This window comes from Bos javanicus, unplaced genomic scaffold, assembly GCF_032452875.1.
Source record: "Bos javanicus breed banteng unplaced genomic scaffold, ARS-OSU_banteng_1.0 tig00001692_1, whole genome shotgun sequence".
NCBI classification, from domain to species: Eukaryota; Metazoa; Chordata; class Mammalia; order Artiodactyla; family Bovidae; genus Bos; species Bos javanicus.
Window position 1 is genome coordinate 136989 of NW_026893637.1, and position 23196 is coordinate 160184.

At 44.7% G+C, this 23196-nt stretch overlaps 1 long non-coding RNA gene and 1 pseudogene across 1 annotated transcript; one reads left to right on the forward strand and one right to left on the reverse strand.

Annotated features, from left to right (window-relative positions):
- Positions 1-8051: 8051 nt before the first annotated feature.
- LOC133243956 (uncharacterized) lies at positions 8052-12751 on the reverse strand. The gene is made up of 4 exons (XR_009735230.1): positions 12400-12751; positions 11925-11964; positions 11698-11752; positions 8052-8784 (listed from the first exon to the last, which is right to left on the reverse strand). It is a non-coding gene; the product is annotated as an uncharacterized LOC133243956 (long non-coding RNA).
- A 27-nt stretch (positions 12752-12778) lies between these two features.
- Positions 12779-23196, forward strand: part of LOC133243955 (liprin-alpha-1-like) — a 38435-nt pseudogene continuing 28017 nt past the window's right edge.

The following is a 23196-nucleotide window of genomic DNA, read 5'->3' on the forward strand; positions in this document are numbered from 1 at the left end:
CAGCAGACACAAATTCCTGCCCTTGGACTTTTGGCTACCTGAGGCCATGAAGATATTCCCCTATGTCATCTACCGGGTTTTCTTTCCTTTCCACTTAGGTTCACTATTCACTTGGAACTGACTTTTGTTGGATCGATTTTATTCCATCTAGATGGGCAGTTAACTAAGCAGCATTTACTTTAAATCTTCGTGCCTGCTCACTGGTACTGAGTCAGTGAGTGAATGAATGAAAGTCACTTAGTCGTGTCTGACTCTTTTCAGCCACCTGGACTGTACACTCCATGGAATTCTCTAGGCCAGAATACTGGAGTGGGTAGCCTATCCCTTCTCTAGCGGATCTTCCCAAGCCAGGAATCGAACTTGGGTCTCCTACATGGCATGAAGATTCTTTACCATCTGAGCTATCAGGGAAGTCACTGGTACTAGTACTGTAATAAAGCAAGTACTCATGTATGAGTAGAACTAGATATATCTCAAAGACAGAATCAACTTTATTTTCTTCAATTCATGTCTGGAGCTGGTGGAAGGAAGGAGCCAAGAATGGAATCGTTGTTTGGGCCTGAGAAACAATAAGCAGTGACTACTATGGGGGAGGGGTGGGGGTGCACCTGCAGGAACAGAGTAGAGGGGGAAAGTCATGGCTGTGGCCCTGCTGATACTGAGGCAGATCTTAGACTTCAGAATGAAGATGGGAAGTAGGCAGGTGGAGATGAAAGTATCAAGCTATATCTCTGAGCACCATTCCCTTTACAAAATTAGTTCTCTGAAAGCAAAAAAGTATTAAGATCCTCCATGTAGTCAAAAATCTGTGTACACTTTACAGTCAGCCCTTTATAACCTCGGTTTAATGTCTGTGGATTCAAAAACCATGGGACATGCCATAGTATATATTTATTGAAAAAAAATACAGGTGTAAGTGAACCTGTGCAGTTCAAATCTGTGTCGTTTGAGGGGTAAGTGTGTTTGTAACGCATTTTGCTTATCCATTGCCCATGGATGAACGTTTGGGTTTCATCTCCCTTTTGTCTGTTGTGAATGGTGCTGGTATGAATATTCGTGTACAAGTATCTGTTGGAGTCCCTACTGGCAATTCTTTTGGGTTTAGACCTAGAGTAGTTTTGTTTCAGGAAGGAAGACCCCTTCCAGGGCCCGAAACTGGGCTCTTGTCTAACACTCAGAAATGAATTTTCCAAGGAGACACATGTGTTGACAAAGCAAGAGATTTTATTGGGAAAGGGCACCCGGGTGGAGAGCAGTACTGTAAGGGAACCCAGGAGAACTGTGCTGCCATGTGGTTCGCAGTCTCAGGGTTTATGGTGATGGTATTAGTTTCTGGGTGGTCTTTGGCCAATCATTCTAATTCAGAGTCTTTCCTGGTGGCGCACGCATCGCTCAGCCAAGATGGATGCTAGCCAGAGGGATTCTGGGAAGTGGACGGACACACGGTGTCTCCTTTTAACCTCTCCCGAACTCTTCCTGTTGGTGGTGAGTTCTGTATTCCTTATCAGGATCTCCTGTCATAAAACAACTCATGCAAATGGTTACTATGGTGCCTGGCCAGGGTGGGCGGTTTCAATCAGTGTGCTTCCCCTAACAGTTTTGCCAGCTCATAGGTCAATTTTAACTTTTTGAGGAATGTGTGAACTTTTTTCCACAGTGGCCACATCATCTTCCATTCTCCCCAGCAAGATACAGGGTTCCAGTGTCTCCACGTTCTCCCACCACTTGTTAATCCTGTGCACTCTTGTCATATTCTGTTGTTTCTGATCTTTACATTGAAGCTATCTTAGATGTGAGATAGTTTCTCATTGTGGTTTTAACTTGCATTTCTCTAGTGACAAACCATGTTAAGTATCGTTTCATGACCTTAGTATAATCTACATGCAGTAAAATTTAAGGGTATAGTTTTATGATTTCTGACAGATAAATACACCCATGTACAGCCACCACAAGCAAGATACAGAATGTTTCCATCACCACAAATCTTCTCTTGTCCTTTTCCCAACCATTTTGATCAACACCAGGCAGCCAATGATTTGCTGGTTTCGAGAGATTAGATCTATTGTCTAGGATTTCAGAAAAACCAGATCATGTGTTTGCATGTGTGTCAGACTTCTTTTGTTTGGCATAATAGGTTTTCTGTTGTTGCTTTTTGTTTGTTTTTAAATTTCCTTAATTTATTTCTAATAACTGTCAGGGCTTTTCCTGAAAAGGAAATGTCCCCATTTTTTATAACATTTATCAGAAATATATGGATACTATTTTATTTTTTATGCTGTCTGTGGCATTCGTAATTTTTCATTCTTTTAAAAAATTTGGCTACGCTTGGTCTCAGTTGCAGTTTGTGGGATACAGTTCCCTGACTATGAATCAAATCTGGGCTCCCTGCTTTGGGAGTGCAGAGTCGTAGCACCAGGACCACCTATTTGTTTTCTCTCTCTTTTTTTAAATTGTGTTATAGTCATTTTACAATGTTACATTATTCTCTGCTGTACAATGAAGTAAATCATTTATATGTGCATATATATCTGCTCCCATTTGAGCTTCCCACCCACCCCCTCATTCCTCTTCTTTAGGTCAATGGAGAGCACCAAGCTGAGCTCTGTATATTAGACAGCTGCTCTCCACTAGCTGTCTGGTTAAAGACCTGAGGATTATTAGAAATAAATAAAGGAAATTTAAAAACAAACGAAACAACAGGAAACGTACATCCTAGCAGGGTATGCATGTCCCTGCTGGCCTCTCAGTTTGCCCCTCCTCTCTCCCCTGCTGCGTCGTCAAGGTCCTTCTCTGTGTCTGTGCCTCTATGTGGGCTCTGGAGATAAGGGCCTCAGCACCATTTTCCATATACGCTGTGCTTAGCTGCTCAATCCCGCTCATTCTGTTGCCTGCAAGGCTCCTCTGCCAAAGGGGATTCTCCACACAAGTATACTAGAGTGGGTTGCCATGCCCTTTTCCAGGGTGTCTTCCCAAACCAGGGATCAAACTCAGGTTTCCCACATTGCAGGCAGATTCTTTACCGTCTGAGCCACAAGGGAAGCCCAACAATAGTGGAATGGGTAGCTTATCCTTTCTTAGGGGATATTGCCAACCCAGGAATTGAACCAGGGTCTCCGGCATTACAGGAGGATTCTTTACCAACTGAGCTACTATGGAAGCCTATAGATAGACAGATAAACGTATAAATTCATATATACGAATAAATATATATGAAGATACAATATATGTTTTTGTTTTTCTGTCTCATTTCACTTTATGACTGACCGTCCATCCACATTTCTTCAGAGGACCCACTTTCATTCCTTTAATGCCTACATAATATTACACTGTATATATGTAGCACTCTTCCTTACCCATTTCTCAGCTGATGGACATTTAGGTTGATTCCATGTCCTGCTGCTGCTAAGTCACTTCAGTCGTGTCTGATTCTGTGCAACCCCATAGACGGCAGCCCACCAGGTTCCCCCATCCCTGGGATTCTCCAGGCAAGAATACTGGAGTGGATTCCCATTTCCTCCTCCAATGCATGAAACTGAAAAGTGAAAGTGAACTCAGTCAGTCCTGTCCAGCTCTTCCTGTCCCCATGGACTGTAATCTACCAGGCTCCTCCGTCCATGGGATTTTCCAGGCAAGATTACTGGAGTGGGTTGCCATTTCCTTCTCCAGATTTCATGTCCTAGTTATTGTAAATAGGGCTGCAATGAACATGACCGTGCATATGTCTTTTTGAATTATGGTAGTCTCAGCAAACCCAGTGGGATTACTGGGTGGTATGGTAGTTCTCTTTTCAGTTTTTTAAGGAACGTACATACTGTCTCCCAAAGTGGCTATGTCAATTTACATTCCCACCAACAATTCATGGGGTCACAAAGAGTCGGACATGACTGAGCGACTGAATTGAACTGAACTGAATAGTGATAGAATATTGAGTGATGTTGAGATTCTGTTGTGTTTGGTATTCCATCCTGACTTACTTATACAATGCATAAGTACATTTGAATAGATTCTGATTGACCCTTTGTGCTATATAAAGTGACAGGCTTAGACAAATGCATATTGACAGGTATCCATCCTAAAGGATCACTTCCAATTCCCCACTCCGTGATCTGCTTATCATCTACGTAGATTTACCTTTCCAAGAATGTCACAATGGGGTCATACTGGGTGCAGCCTTTTCAACTGGATTCTTTCACTTAGCCATGTGCATCTAAGATTTATCCCTGTCTTTCAAGGGTTGATGTTTCATTCCTTTTCACTGTTGAGTGTTATTCCTTTGCATGTATATAAGAGGAAAACAAATCTCCCTCTCCCCTTCCAGGTTCTTGGTTGAGCCCTCCTTCTCCATCATTAAACACAAATTATCAGGAGAAAGAAATTTAATGAACCTGTATACCTTTTGCATAGAGAGGAGATGCCAAGGAAAACTGAGTCACTCCCTGAAATGACCAAAGACTTCACCATAAATAGCTCTTCAACCCCAAACAGAAGAAAAACCCTGAGGGGAAGGCAGAGGCCATTTATGGCAGGTTATCATGCAAAGCACAGTAAATAAACAGATGATTGTTTGCAGATTTAAGTCCTGACTTCTTCACTGATAAGTGTTCCTTCCTTGAGATGTAATTATTCCTCTCCTAGGTTCAAAAGGGGACACCCTTACAAATGGAGATTTCTCTAATAAATGTAAATGTACCTCACAAAAGGGCAACCTCAGTCTTCCCTGGTGAGCTAGCTGCTAAAAATCTGCCTGCTAATGCGGTGGACACAGGTTCTATCCCTGATCCAGGAGTATGCCACATGCCTCAGAGCAGCTGAGCTCATGCACCACAACTACTGAGCCAGCGCTCTAGAGCTGGGGAGCCACAACTACTACATGCAGGCGCCACAACTACTGAAGCCTGCACACCTAGAGCCCACGCTCTGCAACAAGAGCAGAACCAGCTCTCCACAGCTAGAGAAAGGCCTCTCAAAGCAACGAAGACACAGTGTGGCCATAAAGGAATGAACACATTAAAAAAAAAAAAAAAATAGGGGGCAACCTCTACTCAGAATTTATTATTATTATTAAGTTAAACTAAACTAACTCATGTCAGACATAATTTGGGGTGGTGTGTTCTGGTCCCCTTGATATCGGTGTACACCAATTTGCTTGCACATTCATCTACTGAAAGATATCCTGATTTCTTCAAGTTTGTAGCCATTGTGAATAGAACTGCTGTGCAAAACTGCATCCTTGTTTGCATTTGGACATAGAATTTCAGAGCAACTGCGTAAATACTGAAAGCATGATTGTTGGATCCCAAGGTGAGACATGTTGAGCTTTGGGGAAAACTACCAGACTGTCTCTCATGGGGGCTGTACATGCATTCCACCAGCAATGAGGAATTGCTGTTGTTCCTCACCCTCCAGCAATTAGTATTATCTTATATTTGGAGTTTAGCAGTCCTATGAGGTGTGGTGTGATATATCACGATTTTAATTTGTAATTCCCTGATTGTACATGATGGTGAGCCTGTGTGCTATTTATTTTTAACAACTAAGGACATTATGACATGTGTTGCAAATTGAGTAAAGTTCGAAGTCATATGCCAAGTGAAACAAGCTAAACAGAAATGGACAAATAATCTATGATTCCACTGTGAGATGTCCAGATAAGTCCATTGCAAAAACAAGGTAGAATAAGGCTGCCAGGGGATAAGGGGAGTTGGACCTGTTGGACTTGAACAAGGGCCAGTGACCGTGCACGATGATGGTGGTGGTCAGTCAGTCAGTCAGTCAGTTCAGTCGCTCAGTCGAATCTGACTCTGCGACCCCATGAATCGCAGCACGCCAGGCCTCCCTGTCCATTACCAACTCCTGGAGTTTACCCAAAGCATGTCCATTGAGTCGGTGATGCCACCTAACCATCTCACCCTCTGTTGTCCCCTTTTCCTCCAGCTTTCAGTCTTTCCCAACATCAGGGTCTTTTCAAATGAGTCAGCTCTTCGCATCAGGTGGCCAAATGTTGGAGTTTCAGCCTCAACATCAGTCCTTCCAGTGAACACCCAGGACTGATTTCCTTTAGGATGGACTGGTTGTAGGGACTCTCAAGAGTCTTCTCCAACACCACAGTTCAAAAGCATCAGTTTTTCTGGGCTCAGCATGAGGCACAGGACACAGCCAGCAGTAACACCTTCTCACACAGATTTCCAGTCAGTGCCTGTCAACCTTCTACACCCTTGGTTTCTCTCCTTTGGGTCTGAGAGCTCAAGGCCTCATGAAATTGAGGTGTTCTCCTTCTCAGAAAATGGAACCTAGCACACAGCCCCATGCCTCATTCTGCCAGCCAAGGCTATCAGCTCCTCTTACTGAAGAGCCATGTGTCACACGTGTTCTATAGAAGTCCTCAAATTAACAACAATGCCAACAAGAAGACCTAGGGTGGGGGAGGGCTGAGCTTAATGAAATTATCACCAGATGCGCCAGACTGCCAGCTGCTAAGGTATGTGGCATCAACTTCCCACTGGCCTGACATCTTGGAGGTCATGTCCTCAAACTGGTGACAAGACACCTATGAGGGACACTCTGGCAACATGATCAGCAGGTAGTGAGACCTGGAGGGAAAAGTGGAAGTGGACAGAAGGTGGATCCTACAGCAAGAGCAGGTTCTCCAAGTTGCTGTGCTTGGCGTGTGCTATGCTTAGTTGCTCAGTCATGTCTGACTCTTTGCGACCTCATGAACTGTAGCCCTCCATGCTCCTCTATCTATGGGGATTCTCCAGGCAAGAATACTGGAGTAGGGGATCTTCCCAACCCAGGGATCGAACCCACGTCTCCCGCATTGCAGGCAGATTCTTTTACTGTCCAAGCCTTCCCAGAAGAGAGATTGTAAATGGAACTGAGTAAAGGTCAGGTTATTTGACCAGAGACCAAGCCCTTGGCCTCTGAAAGCTCTTGCATTTTTATTTGCTTTGCTCTCACTACTGTTTCTTGACTTTCTAAGAACTTCAGAAGGTTAGGGGATAGGGAGAGGAAAGCAGTGAATGATCAAGGAGAACTGTAGTCCTACAACTAAACTACGATCCTAAGATATTGTCTTATATCTTATATAAGACTTCTATAAAAAGACTTCCACCGCCACGAACCCAACTCAGGAGATATTCAGAGTTTGAATGTTGCCAAAGAAATTTTCATTTCCTTCTTTCATATTGCATAATGTATCCTCCTTAAATTTCAGTCTCTAAAATCTAAATTAATGGGGACACCTGCTTCTAGCAAATGCAGTCAGTGTTGTCTTGCCACCACCAGTATGCAATCATAAAACCAAAAGAAGAAAAAGAGGAGTAAAAAGGACAACACGGTACAGCTTCCAGAAACCAGACCCCCTTTCCACACCCATCATGCTTCTTCCCATGTGTTGCAATATGCTGTCATAATTCAACTGCAAATACACGTGTGTGCTCAGTCATTTCAGTCATGTCTAACTCAATGCATCCCCATGGACTGTAGCCCACCAAGATTCTCTGTCCATGGGATTCTCCATGCAAAAATACTGGAGTGGGTTGTCTTGCCCTCCTCCAGGCGATCTTCCTGACCTAGGGGTCAAACTTTTATCCCTAGTCTTCTGTGTGTCCTAAATTGGCAGATGGGTTCTATACCACCAGAGTCACCTGAGAAGCACCCTGCTACAAATATACTTAACAGTAAATGCACTCCAGGCCTGTTTGGTCTCTCGTCAATCAAAAACCACCAAGATTTGGTCAGAACTGAAAAATTCAAACAATAAAATCTTTGTAAAGACAAACTACACTCAAGGAATCTGTATGCCTCTGACCAATTCAGCCACAAACGACACCAAAGGGGAGAGTCTAACTCTTTCTGGGGAGAGGGGTGCCCCACTCCCAGCCCAATGGTTGTTAGGTCCCCCAGCATGGCTTTTGCTCTAGGCCAAAGCTGTCCAGTGAAGTGTACTATGGACTACAAACTCAAGCTCCATATAATACCTTAAATTTTCTAGTAACCACATTTAAAACCATAAAGAAGCAGATGAAATTAATTTTCAAATTATATTTTAATCCAGTAAACACAAAATATTATCATTTCAACATGTGATCAATATGTCACAAGTCATGGCTGGCGTGCAGGTAAGTCTGACCTTATTTTGATGACTAAATACATTTCTTTCTAAGACAAAGTGCCACTCCTAGGATGGGAAGCTAAAATGGGAACCCCTTTACCTTGGGAGTAAGCCTGTCAGGTAAAAAACAAGAAATTTAGTTAAATTTGGTTTTCAGTGAATAATTTTTTAGTATAAGTACATCCCAAGTATTGCAGGAGATGGACTTCTACTAAAAAAAGAGAAAAAAAAGTTTTCATTGTTTCCCTAAAATTCAAATTTAACTGGGATTTGTGAATTTCTGTTTGGTAAATCCAGCCACCTAAAAAGCATGATTAGAACGGATTGCTTCTTTAGCTAAAAGAGAGTACATCAGAGGTGAGTGAACACAGCTCTCTCCCATCAGGGCCAGAGTTAACGATCATGGAAGGATGACGTGTCTTCAGGGGGCCAGTAGAGTTCAGAAGTGCAAACGTGCATCTTCCTTGGCCCAGCACAGACAACAAGGTACTGGCAACCCCACAAAAGATGAGGAGATAAAGGCAGAGGAGATGAAGGCAGAGGGAGAAAACGTGGCCAGTTCAGGAAGCAGCAGAAGGTGATGGTGCCCAGGAGGTCACAGGCCAGCCTGCTGGGGAGCCTCACAGTTCAAGGTGTGAAGCGCTCTTCCCAGGGTCCAGTGGTGATCACACCTGCAGGAAGGTGCACAGCTAAGCAGTAGGGGGTCACTGAAGCCCAGTGGCTACTCTGCTCCACCCTTGTTTCTTTTCCATGAAGTTTACAAAATATCTGTACATCCTGTACTCCCATGAACCTTGTACAAGACCTTGATCTTAATGCAGCATCTGCACCTTTCCAACCTGCTGTAGGATTTTCTTTACCAATCAAATTGCTCTTTATTTTTACTTTGTGTACTAAGAACTCTCACAATGGGTGACGAGAGAGAAGTATCATGTCCAACTTATTAGATATTCCTTAGTATCTTCCAAGTGAGAGTGGTGAAACATGCCCCCCAAATTCCTAAAATTCCTCAGAATTGCAAAACAGTAGTACCTGGTTAAAGCTAAGGGGCACGGTGGGCCCAGAACCTTGGGGGAGATGTGCTTCAGGTTAATTTAGTATTGAGCATGTGTATGGCTTGGAGGAATGATTCAGAGCGTCTCATACAGTAGATCAGGGTGGACCTTAGGAAACTCCAGTTTTAACCACTTCCCAGGTGATGCTAACATGGCTGGTCCAGTGATGACACTTTGAGAACCACTGACTTACACAAGGAGACATCTTCCACAGAAACTGAAATGGCACTTTTTGAGACACTTACTCTATTCTACTCTGAGAGCTTCCTCACATGGAAAACCCAGATGCCAAGTTGAAAATTAGCAGAGTAGCTCTTCCACAACTAAGGTTGTAAAGAAAAAACAATATGGAGATGCATTGGAAGGGAGAGATAGAGTCTAGTCAGGACCCATACTCCTGATGGGTGACCCAGAATTAGAAGGGGACATTATCAACTTGGTATCTTCCCTGGGAGGACATGCTGAGCACCTGAGCCCTGGTGACCTGAATGAGGAAGACAAGCCCCCATATCTTGATTTGAAACCAGCAGAGCTACGTCTGGGAGAGAGCTGGGGCCTGTGGTAAGCCAAGACCCCATGCTTAATAGGTTAGTGCCAAACTTACTGATGCTGAATGTTGTCAGTAATGACGCTCAATGTAGCCACAGGTCACATGGGAAAGAGAATTATATACTAATTTTAGGACACGTGCCAAAGGGGCAAGGATTTCTTGAAACTTTATCCAGGGATGAAATCACTTGACATTTAAAAAAATCCTCCCTGTACCCAGCTGTCCCAGTGCTAGAAGGAGACTTTTCTGACATTCCTCACTTACCTTGCTAGCACTGCTTGCCCTGCTATGTCTCTGCATTCCCTGTGGAACAGACATATCCAGCCCAGCCATGCCCACAACGCTCCTCCAAAATGGCTTTGCCCTCAAGGGCCTGGATTCCCACACAATCGCCTCCTTTCCTACCATTCACAGTGGGTGGACTCAGCTGTGACTTGCATCCCCTCAAGGTGATTCCCACTCCAGGTCAGCTCCAGCCAGAAGTACACCTGCAACTGTTGAGGTGGGGCTTACATTCAGCTGCACTGGGGGCCAGCCAGACCCACTTGCCCACTTACTTTGGGCAAGTAAAGCATGCCCAAAGCAACGCAGGTACATCTAACAGAACACCAAACTCAGCCTACACAGGAGACACCCTGGATTTCCTGTCTCTGGTGACCTGGGGGAACTGTTCCTTTGGGCCGCATAGGAGACACTCTACAAAAATCCACTTATTCAACATGGAGACATAGTTCATCTACCTAATATTAATGCATAGAAACAAAAAGGCAAAATAAAGAGACAAAGAATCTATGCTAAATGAACAGCTAAGACATAAACTCAGAAAAAGAACTAAAGAAGATGGACATAAATAATCTACATCAAATGACTGCAAAATAAGGGTCATAAAGATATTTACTGGGTCTTCCCTGCTGGTTCATTTGTTAAGATTTTCCGGACAATGTAGGCAACAAGGATTCAACCCATAGTCTGGGAACTAAGATCCCAAGCTGTGGGGCAAGTAAAGCTGCATGTCACAGCTGTTGAACTCATGCACCCTAGAGCCTGTGCTCCACAAGAGAAGACAGAACGATGGGAAGCCCACGCACCAAAACTGAGTGCAGCCCCCATTCTATGCAACTAGAGAAAGCCAATGACACAGCAAGCCCCAGTGGACCCATTAAATAAATGAATAAAAGATATTTATTTCTATCAGGGGAAGCATGAAAGAACGGAGTGAGAACTCCAGAAAGAGGCAATAAGTATAAAAAAGAACTGATTATAGTGGAAGAATATAATAACTGACATGAAAAATACAGCAGATGAGTCAACAGATTGGATGATTCAGAGGACAGATCAGTAAGCTGACACACAGAGCAGTGCCGGTGCACTGGGCTGACTCAGAGGGAGGGGGCGGGGCCTCAGGACGGGGAGCACATGTGCACCCATGGCAGATTCATGTCAGTGTATCGCAGAACCACTACAGTACTGTAAACTAATTAGCCTCCAATTAAAATAAATACATTTATATTTAAAAAAAAAAAAGAAAAAGAAAAACAAAGTAGTGGAAATCACCCGATCTGAGCACCAAAAAGAAGAAAATAAGCCAAAAAATTGAGGATAGTTTAAGGCATTTGGTGCATGATATCAAGCATACTAACATTCACATTATAGGAATTCAAGGAGAAGAGAGAAAGATAAACTCTCCCTTGAAGAAACAATGACTGAAAATTTCCCTATATTGTTGAAGGAAACACACCCAGGTCCAAGAAGCACAGAGAGTCCAACACAGGGTAAACCAAAGGAGAAACATGCCAAGACATATACTAATCAAACTAAGAAAAACTTAGCAAAAAGAGAAACTATTAAAAGCAGAAATGGAAAAGCAACAAATAACAAGGGAATCCCCATAAGTTTAAGAGCTGATCTTTCTGAAGAAACGCTGCAGGCCAGAAGGGTGTGGCATGATATACTTAAAGTTATGAAAGGGAAAAACTTACCAGCAAGACTACTCCAACCAGCTATGATCTCATTCAGATTCAAAGAACTCAGTACCTTTACAAATAAGCAAAAGTTAAAAAATTCAGCACCACCAAAGTAGCTTTACAACAAATATTAAAGGATGCACTCTAGGCAGGAAATAGAAGGGAGTGAATAGACATGGAAAAAAAAAAAAAAAGAATAATAAAGTAAATAATAGTATCATGCATAGCAATAATTACCTTACCTATAAATGGATAAAATGGTCCAACTGAAACACAGACTGGCTGAGTGGAAACAAAAACAAGCCCCATATAAATGTTGTTGATAATACATCCACCTCAGACCTAAGGACACACACAGACTAAAACTGAGGGCCTGGAAAAAGGTATTCCATGCAAATGGAAATCAAAAGAAAGCTGGAGGGGACATTGCCTTTTCCGTCAGAAGAGCTAAGAATCCTGAATAGGCAAAGCAGCATATGGTGGTGCTTGTGGGGGTTTTTAGACTGAATAAATTATTCTAACAATATAAGAAACCGGAGAAGGAAATGGCACCCCACTCCAGTGTTCTTGCCTGGAGAATCCCAGGGATGGGGGAGCCTGGTGGGCTGCCGTCTATGGGGTCGCACAGAGTCGGACACGACTGAAGTGACTTAGCAGTAGCACTGGTAGAAATACAAGAAACAAGCCCAGAGGTTAAGAGAGGATCTCCAAACCTACCTTCAAACAGGAAGTTTTGCTCCCTTGAATGTGGGTGTGTGAAACACCGTTTGGGAAGGGAAGAGGTGTGTCATGAATATTTTTTATGCAGAGGACAAAGCGGTGTGTAGAGAGGATGTGCAGGCACGTCACAGGACACTGAGCACACGGACACATAGACTGGACTCTCAGCCCTGCTCTGGGGGCATCACACTATCTCTACCCCTGACACAGGGTGAGCAGCTCGCACGTATCCTGGAGAGTATGGTCACATGATCTGGACCTGGCCAATTGGTGTGTTCCATCCTCCCTGGCCACCGTGAGTGGCTCAGGACTGGGGCGGTGACCAATCAGGGCCCAGGGCCGGGCCTCACTCTGGAATCAAGGGAAGAGGCGAGCTGGTTCTGCCGGAAGGAGTGAGGCCGGGGGAGGTCAGGCTACAGCCGTGGGAGGGGAGTGAGGTCAGCCTGGCTCAGTTGGTGGCCTTCCTGCACCCGTCAGGGCAGAGCCGCCGGCATGAGAAGGAGGGCGCTGCTGAGCCCAGGGGTTGAGAGCGCCGGTTCCTGCTGTGGTCCCGGAGCTCCCCTGAGACCGGAGGGAAGCCGTCTGCCTGTGAGTCCTCTCCTGCTTGTCTGTCAGCTTGTTTGAACCACACTGGATTTTCTGTCCAGCTGGCTACGTGGAGACCCTGGAAATGCTCCTGGGTTTTGGCTGGCTTCAGGGAAGAAATGCCAGATGACACTGGGAGACTCCAGTTTAATCTGGATTCAGGTCATATCTCTTGAAAGTGAAGTGAAAGTCCCTCAGTCGTGTCTAACTCTTGGCAACCCCATGGGCTATACAGTCCATGGAATTCTGCAGGCCAGAATACTGGAGTGGGTAGCCTTTCCCTTCTCCAGGGGATCTTCCCAGTCGAGGGATTGAACCCAGGTTTCCTGCATTGCAGGAAGATTCTTTACCAGCTGAGCCCCAAGAGAAGTCCAAGAATACTGAAGTGGGTAGCCTGTCCCTTCTGTAGCGGCCCAGTGTTCCCAACCCAGGAATCAAACCAGGGTCTCCTCATGGCAGGAGGATTCGTTACCAGCTGAGCTATCAGGGAAGCCCAGTATCTCTTAAGGCCAGCTATTCATTGATATCTCTTAAGGCCAGCTATTCATTGATATCTCTTAAGGCCAGATATTAATTGTAGGATTACCCTAATTAGTCTTCATGGGATTAAGCTGGCAACCTGCTAAGGTAGCAATTGATGTCCTTTATCTAGAGGACAAAACGGGGGCTCAAAGAAGTGGGTAACACAGCTACAGCAAGGAAGTGTGTACCTAGACAAAACCCCAAGATCTGCTGTTAGAACTCAGGGAGCCATGTAGTGTGGCTTGTCCATGTGACAGGAGTTAAGGCACCCAGCCCACACTGGATACTGTGGGGACCTGACTTGGTAACTGCCTTCTGGAAGCTCTGAGACTCACAAAAGCAATTTGCACTGAAGAGAGGAGGGACACCTCTCTTCATCCTCCCCACCACACCCTCCGGGTACTCCCACACCCTGCCCCCTTTCTCTTTCTTTGTGATGGAATAAGTGTCACGCTCATGTGACCACATTGGCTGTCCATTGTTCATGAGCTACCACCTGGAGCTGCTACCGGAGAGGCCAAGAGCCTTTGCCACTGAGTACCTCCCTTTCCTTTGCACCATGGGGGCCCTCCTCCACACCTGCACACCAGAGGCCGTTTCTGAGACATGCAGGGACCCTCCTTCAGTTTGCAACAGGTTGCATCCATCTCTGTCCTTTCAGTGCTTCCCTTGACACTCAGCTCCTGAGCTCCTTTGTCTGCATTGTGGCCCACCTGGCTGCCACAGGAGGGACAGAGCTGACCGTGAATCCAAAGCTCATAGCTGACAGGCAGGAATCTGTGTATAAAGGGCCTGATCAATCATGCTGTAGAGGCTGTAGTGGGCTCCAGGGATCTGTAACCAGGGCTTGGGCCAAAGTGACTCCACAGCTGTTTTAATGCCTGGGGAGGGTTCTGGCTATAGTGGGGGTGGGGTGAGTCTCCTGAGGTTCTGAAGGCCTACTGTGCAGGTTCATGGCACACAGAGAAGAGAAGGCGGAGTCCTTCCCTGGAGCTGGTGGGCTGCGGGCACAGCCATGGATGACCAGAAGTCTGCATTTCACTAGGGGCTGAGGCTGGCGCTGAGGGAATCCTCAGTGAGGATTTTTTTCCTTAAAAGCCATCCTAAGTGACTTCAGCTCCATTGCTTTTTGCCAGAAACCTACAATGATCCCAAGAGCTTTGTACACTCCAAGCGTGGTGACTGGACATAGAGCCCAGCACAGACCGAAGTCAGTCCTGCCCTGAGTCCCACGGGCTGGCCACACCCTCCCCCTTCCATGACCTGGCTTTCTTCTGCCATGACCCCCAGAATGGTGGAAAGGCAAGTGTGGTCTCAAGCTGAGGGGCCCAGCATGGGCTCCAGGCCCCTGGGGGTCCCTTTGGGACGTCTGGTGGACCTAGTTCCCCCTGCGGTCAGGCAGCTCTCTCTCTTGGGGAATGTCGTGTTTCTTTGCTTTCTGTTGTGATGGAGCACTCCAGTTATCTCAGAGTGATTGGGAAGTCTGCTGGTGTTACATACTCCTGCCTTAGATGGGGAAACATTGCTGCATTGATGCTGCTCACTCAATACTGGATATCTGTTAAACACAAATGGTAATGGGAACAGAGCAAAACAGAAAAAGAAAAATGGAGAGTTGCTGGGTTGCTTCAAGTCTCACCTGTGATTAAGAGTGTGTACAGCCTGCACGTGAACCCAGGTTCCCACACCTGCCAGCTACCAGGTGCCAGGCGCTGATTTTAGACCCCCAGCTTCACTAAGGAGTCATTGACAGATACAGTTTGTGTGTATTTCAAGTCTACATTGTGATGACTTGATGCCCATAGACGTCGTGGAATGATTGCCCCACATATGCATCGCCTCACTCGATTAATTCTGTGTGTGTATGTGCCTTTTATGTTGTTCTTATAATCCATGAACACAATACAGATAGCTCTCCATTTTTTTAGATCTTATTTATCTTAGAAGTTTATAGTTTGCTGTATGTCTTGCACATGTTTAATTAGATAACTTGATATTTTCAGTGCCATTATAAATTCCTAATAGAGATATAATTGACTTTTCTATATTCCCTTGGTAAATCCACTTACTTCAAATTATTCTAATTGTATTTTTTTATGTACACACAATTATGTCTGCACATAAGTGCTTTTTTTCCCCTTTGCAACTGTGATAACCCTTTCCTTTTTCTTGACTTATTGTATGGACTAGGATCTCCAGTACATTGGTGAACAGAAATAGTGAGAGTATCCTTGTCTCTGTCCAATTATCAGAGGAAAAGCTTTCACTATTTCACCATCACACAGGATATTAGCTTTTTTGTAGATATTTTTATCAAAATATGCAAATTCTTCTCTGTTAGTTTACTAAGCAGTTTTTTCTTAGTCATTAACTAAAATTATTACATTAAATTTTCTTAAGTTTATCTTCTGCAGATTTTGAAACAGGTGATTTTTCTTTTATGTGGTGATTTAACTTTTAAAAATTTTGTGATTCTAAAACAACCCCAACCTGATCTCAATGTATTCTCCTTCAGTTGGACTTTATTTGTTAGTGTTTTATTTAGGATTATTTCATCTATACTCAGAGTCTGTAATTTTACTTTCTTGTACTTCTTCCTTGTTGGTTTTAGTACCAAGGTTATGCTAGTCTTATAAAACAAGTTTGCAGAGTGTACCTTGTTTACCCCCGAGAATTCCTGTGAGATTACTGTTTTCTTCCCTAGATTTTTGGAAAAATTGATTGGCAAAACCAGTTGGTTTCATTGTGGGGAGGCTTTTAATTTCAGATGTAATTTTTTTCATGCAAATAAAATTTTCTCATATTGTATGTCTTCGTGGGTCTATTTCAGTAAAGCATTTCCCCCTGCTAGGAATTTATTGAGATGAGTAGACTCTCCAATTAGTAAGTGAACTGTGGTTCATAATATCTTTCTTATCTGCAAGATGTGTTGTCTCCCCTTTTAAAAATCCTTGATGCTGGTGATTTGTGCTTTGTCTCTTTTTCTTAATAAGTCTCTCTAGGGGTTTATCAGTTTTATCATTCCTTTCAAAGTGCCAACTTTTGGCTTTCTTTTTAAAGAAACTTCATATTTGCTTTCTGTTTCCTTGTTTTCTGCTCTTTTTTTTTTTCCATCTGCCTTGTGTTTTGTTCGCTATGGTTTTTTTTTTTCTGGTTTCTTGGGAGAGAGGCTTAATTGATTTTTAGCCTTCCTTCTTTTCATTATATGTGTTTAAGGCTTTAAGTTACCCTCTAAACATAGTTCGCTGCATCCCACAAGTTTGAATAAGCCAGATTTTCATTATCTTTTATGGAAAATTATTTTCTAATTTTCATTGTGTTTTTCAAAATTATTAGTCATGAAATTCTTCAAGCAGTATGTCATTTAACTTCCCAATGTTTGGGAAGGTTTTTCTAGTGACCCTTTTTTGATTTCTAGCTTAATTCCATGAAGAGCCCTGTCTTCGTCTTTTTGGGCTACTGTTAAAAATCCCGTAGACTAGCTGATAAACAACAGAAAGTTGTTTCTTGTAGGCCTGGAGGCTGCGGAGTCCCAAGATCACAGCAGGTGCCACATCTGGTGAGGCCTGTTTCCTGGTTCCTAGACTGCCTGCTGCTTCTCCCTGTCCTCACAGCACGGGAGCCCATTCCCTCCTGGCCTGACCCCTCCCAGAGTGCCTGCCTCCTAGGATCATCACCACCTGTCAGGTGAAGTTTGAGGGCCCATAAATAGTCAGCCCATTGCAATCCCTAAGTATACCCTGCATTATTTCAGTCCTTTGAAATAATTTGAGCTTTCCTAATGGCCCAATACATATTCTTTTTGTTGTATGTTCCTTGGGCTCTTGAAAATAGTGTGTATCAGTGGGAATGCAATCTTCCATGTGTATCAGTCAGATCAGGCTTGTCACTCATGTAATTCAGATTCCGGTAGCCACTTTGAATAAAAGCAGAAGTAGGTGAAATTACCTGTAATATATTTTATTTTAGCACACATAAAATATCATTTCAGTGTGTAATCAACATGATAAAACCTAATGAAAGAGTTCACGTTCTTTTTTTCATGCTAAGTCTTTAAAATCCAGTATGTGTTTTAGGCTTGCAGCACATCTCATTGTAGAGCCAGCCACATTTCAGGTACTTCATGGCTGCAGGTGACTACATACCAGGGGGCCCAGTTCCACGAGAGATGTGTCTTTAACGTCTCCCACTGGGATTATGAACTCGGCTGTTACTCCTTTTCTATTTCTGTCAGTTTTTATGTATTGATATGTTGAGGTTATGTTATTAGGTACATTCACATTTAGAATCCTCATCTTCTTGCTAGACTGAACTTGTATCAGTATGAGATGCTCCTTTTTATCACTAGTAATGCTTCTTTCTTTAGACACTATTTGACAGTGATATTGCCACATCAGTTTTCTGTCCTTGTTGGCCTGGGTATCTTTTAGGTTCACCTGTCTAAAAGATATTCCATCTTAACATGTAGCTCTGTGAAGAGTGTATAGTTTTCATTGGAATCAGTTTGACACTTTATCTTTTAATGAGAATATTGGCTCTGTTTATAATGTTGATATTCAATGTGTAGACACCATGTTGCTGTGTGTTTTCTGTTTGTCCTACCTAGTCTGTGTTCTTTGCTCTTGCCTTCTTTTAAAGCTATGAAGTGTTTCTCTAGTTCTGTGCTCCTCTGTCAGGTTGTTAGGTGCACATTTGCAGACACAACGTGTGTTTTACATTCAGGACTAACTTAGTACTTTTACTGCCTCCCTGACTCGACTATTTCCTCCTTGTCACTGTTACACTTTGAACAGTTAGATATATATTTGGCATTAACATCATTGTTTTGTAGAGTTAGTATTTACCCTCACAGTTACCTCATTGTTGTTCTCTACTTGTTTTTTATATTTCCATCAGAGACAACTTTTCTTTTTCCCAAAGCTCTGCCTGAATATTTTTTTAGTTCATGTGTGTGGGTGATGAGTTGTCTTATTTCCATTTGCCCTAAAAGTCTCTATTTTGTTTTCACTTTCGAAGAGTGTTTTTGTTGGGTATAGAATTCCAGGTTGGTGGTTATTTGTTTTTCAGCATTTTACAGATGCCAGTCCGTTATCTTCTGACTTCCTTGTTCTTGGAAAGTCAGCTCTCAGTGTTGCTGTGCCACTAAAAGCCACACCTTTTTTCCTCTGAGTGCTTGAACATTCTCTTCTTGCCTTAGGCACCTGAAGATCTGCTGAAACCAATGTGTGGTTTTCATTTTTGAGTCAGTGGTCTGATTCTTGAACCAACTCTTGCCACTGTCCTTGTCAGTCAGTTCAGTCGCTCAGTATCTGACCCATTGCGACCCCATGGACTGCAGCACACTAGGCTTCTCTGTCCATCGCCAACTCCCCGAGCTTGCTCAGGCTCATGACCATCAAGTCATTGATGCCATCCAACCATCTCATCCTCTGTTGTCCCCTTCTCCTCCTGCCTTCAGTCTTCCCCAGCATCAGGTTCTTTTCCAATGAGTCAGTCCTCCGCATCAGGTGGCCAAAATATTGGAGCTTAGGCATCAGTCTTTGCAGTGAATATTCAGGTCTGATTTGCTTTAGGAGTGACTTGTTGGATCCCCTGGCAGTCCATGGGGCTCTCAAGAGTCTTCTCCAACTCCCCAGTTCAGAAGCATCGATTCTTTGGCGTTCAGCCTTCTTCATGGGGCAACTCTCACATCCATACATGACTACTGGAAAAACCATAGCTTTGACTAAATGACCTTTATCGGCAAAGTAATGTCCCTGCTTTTTAATATGCTGTCTAGGTTTGTCATAGCTTTCCTTCCAAGGAGCAAGCATCTTTAATTTCACTGTCTACAGTAATTTTGGAGCCCAAGAAAATAAAGTCTGTCACTGTTTCCATTGTTGCCCCATTTATTTGCCATGAAGTGATGGGGCCGGATGCCGTGATCTTCATTTTTTTTGAATGTTGAGTTTTGCCAGCTTTTTTACTCTCCTCTTTCACTTTCATCAAGAGGATCTTTCGTTTCAACCCCTGGAGGCATTTGTTATTCTCCTTTCTGTCTTTTCTCCACCATGAGGGTCCCCATTTATACTTTTTAACAACGTAGTTTAACAAGGGGCTCCTTCAATACATTCTACCCTTTTCTTCTCTCTTATATATATTTTTTACCTGACCCATCCTTCAGTTCACTGATCATCTCTTCAGCTATGTCCAATTTGATATTAAGGCCAGAGACTGAGTTCTTAAATTCAGTCACTGTTATTGTAAAATTCGAGAGTCGGTTTTGATTCTCAGAAATTTTTCCTTTTGTCAAGTATATTTTTCAACAGGTGACATTTGCATCTGATACCTCTAGCATACCTCTGATATGCTGATATACACCTGATACCTCTGGATCTGGTTCAGTTTTTTTTCTCTTGGTCCTGTTTGTTGTTACACCCTCTTTTGCTTTTTTGGTTGCATGATGGACATTATGTTTGGAAAACCCTAGAGGTTCTGAGTGATGCTGTCTTCTCCAGAGTTTCCTCTGACACAGACCTCCAGTGGGGACAGAGGTGTCTGTTCACTCAGGGCCTGATGGACTTGAGGCTGGGGGTTATTTGTAAGCTCAGTCTCAGCAGCCTTCACCCACCTTTTCCCCCGAGCCCAGGGAGGAGCTTTCCAGCATCTCCGTCTGGAAGCCTGGGCTGCCTCCCAGGGCCGCCCCCTTCTCAGCAAGTCCTGAAGCCCACCGTCTGTCTCCTGAGCACCACGAGGTGACAGATAGTGTTCAACCGGTTTGGGCAGAGTGTTGGGTACGTTTTCTGACATCCGAACTGATTCACTAGGCCTGCACTCAAATTTTTGTCTTCCCAGCCCAAGGAACCGTCCAGAGCTGTGTTAGCCAGTCCCCTCTGCTTGACTTTTACCCTGCCTTTTCTTCGCAGAGTCAGCTTTGTTCAGATGGCCCGAGGGAAGGAGCGGGCCTCTCAGTCTTCAGCTCCCTCACTGGGCTTCCCTTTTATTTGAAATCTTGGATTGTGGCTGCCTAAGGAGCTCTTTTAAACTGTATTTAGCTTTTCTAGCTCTCAGTAGGCTGACCTACAAGCTGCTTGCATCTGTCACTGGAAGTGGGGACACCCTGGGTGTATTCTGTCATCTGAAGCCACATATAACAGTCACAGTACTTGTATTGATCAGCTTTGATACTGGGGAAAACAAGAACCAGGGGTCCTTGCTTAGTACCCACGGTTGTGTTTCTGGTAAGAATCCCCAGCTTGCCCAGGCTGTTTCAGTGCCACGTGAACTTGGGAAGGAGGTGGAGCAAGCAGCCCACACAGCCTGGAGACAGAGAAGCTGGTCTCCCCTCTTTCATTGCCCCTGCCAGCCCAGGGCAGGCCTTGCGATGACGGGCTGCTGGTGGTGAAGAAGGCTGAGGAGGGAGGGGTTACGTGACCTGTATTCTGTGACATGGTCACATGTGGGTTTTCTTTTTCAGTTTGAAAAAATGACTGCTTTTAGTCTTCCCTCCAGTTTTACTTTAAGGTGGAAAATGAAGATTTTCTTAAAGTTGAGCACAGTGATTTTACAGTCTTTTTGAAAGCAACAGTTGAGGTTTTAAAAACACATCTCAGAGAACTCCAGTAGATAAAGCCAAAAAAGAGAACGTGTTCCAGGTGAACTGTGGGTGGGACCCCAAACTGTACTCTGTCTCTCCCAGAGTGTGTAATTGCTGAGATGGGTGGATATAGGACCCCAAGCACCCTGGGGACTGAGGCCCTCAAGTGACAGCAGAGGTCCAGGCTTAGCCAGGAACAAGTGGCCTGTGCCCTAGCTAGTGGAGAGCCTCAAGGGTGGGAGTGGGGCCAGGAGATGGGTGGGAGACTCGGGGGCGGAGGGTGGGACAGCACCTGGTGGGGTCTGGGAGGCGCTGGCTGTCGTGGCTCGAGGCAGGGACACCCCTGAACCTCTACCTTGCAGCCCCCACAGAGCAGAGTGGTCTGACAGCCCAGGGTCGAAGTTAAATGGGCGAGTTCACAGCAGGTTGAATGAACCCCTGTGGGTTCATTTTAAGTGCCTGGAGCGAGGTTGGTCAAGCCCTTGCTGAGCTCGAGTGTGGGAGTCAGTCAGGGAAGACCGAGCTCAGGGGGAGAGTGAGGGGCAGCTAACGTGGTGAGTCCTCCTCAGCCGGGTGGGTTCTGGGGACGCCCTTGAGTTCATGGGTGCCCTTTCAGTAGCCTCACTGGAGACTTGTTTGGGGCTTAAAGGAGGCAGAAGCCCACTTAGAAGACGTGCTCATTTCCAGGGGTGATGGTTTCTGAAGGAGTTTATACTGGTTGGTTCAACTGTGACCCAGTACCTTGCAGAGTCATGTTTGACAGGGGGCCTGAGCCGTGGGCACAGCCTTCCTTCTCCTGCACCCCACACTCACCTGTCATCTTTTTGGCAGCCTGTCCCCCCTCTCTGCACCCTTGACGGTGGGCCTGAGCCCAGCCCCCCTGTTACCACGGAGTCCCTTGTGACTGAGTGGGTTCCGGTTCCAGGCTCCTGGGAGACGTGCTGCAGGCAGAGCCTTCGTGCCATTTCTGCTTGAGACAGTGGTGCTAGTGGTCATAGTATGAGAGCAGTGGTCATAGTATGTGAGCGGTGTGTGTAAGAATGGTGTGTGAGAGCAGTGTGTGTGAGAGCGGTGGTCATAGTGTGAATAGCAGTGGTTGTAGTGTGAGATCGGTGGTTATAGCTCAGGAGCAGAGTTATCCTACCGTGAAACAGCAGTTGCCTCTGAGTGGGGGGCTGCCCCCATCCGCAAGGATGGGTTGCAGAAGGGCCCGTCTGTGGGTGCTTTTTCAGTGCTGCAACCCCAAGGCAAAGGCCAGGACAAGGAAGAACTTGGCCTCGGCGTAAGTCCTGTAAGGAGAGTGGCCTGAGGTGATGTCAGGATGCATTTAACAGGAGGCTTCCTGTGTGCTGTTTTGGATCTGTCAGGAATTCTCTGCTCCTTAATAATTCCTGAAGGAGAGGCAAGCCTCTCCCGTGGGCTGAAGAATCCAGGCATTTCCTTCATTAATTTGTCTATACAGTGATAAGTACCCTCTTCCTTCCTGTGAACCATACGGTAAAAGTGACTTTACAACTCTCTCTCTCTTTAATATGGATCACCTATGTTTTGTAAGTCTGGAATTTTAATTTTTATCTTTGCTGAGAATAACTACCTTGTAAGACAGTATATATGCCCACACCATGTTGATTAAAACACCTTTGTTCCATCAGAGCTCTGGTCCCCATGTCTTTCTTTTGCTCTCTCTATCTCTTTTTCAGGCTGATCCCTTGGAGCTCTTCAGAGGCTCTATGAGTTCACTTTCCTTCCCGGGCTTCTAAGACCCTCTCGAGAAGGCACTCTGCGTGTTCACTCCATCAAGAGGGCACCTGAGGCCTCCGTGAACAGAGCAAGTCCCGTGTCAGGGGCTTTATTGGCTTTCTGCATAAACCAAGGAATATCAGCCTCTTTCTGTCCCTTACCTTCTTATCGTCAACTCTGGACCACCAAGTTCCGGTCCATTAAAGGACCTCAACAAGTGGCGCCCAGAACAGGGACTTGGTACATGTAGGCAGATTCTTGGACGGAGTGACCCCAGGGCCTATTGAGGCCGGTAAGTACTAAGACATGGGTAAAAAGGCTGGAAAGCCCCATCACTTTTCTACTTTACTTCATCACTTATTTAAAGTTCA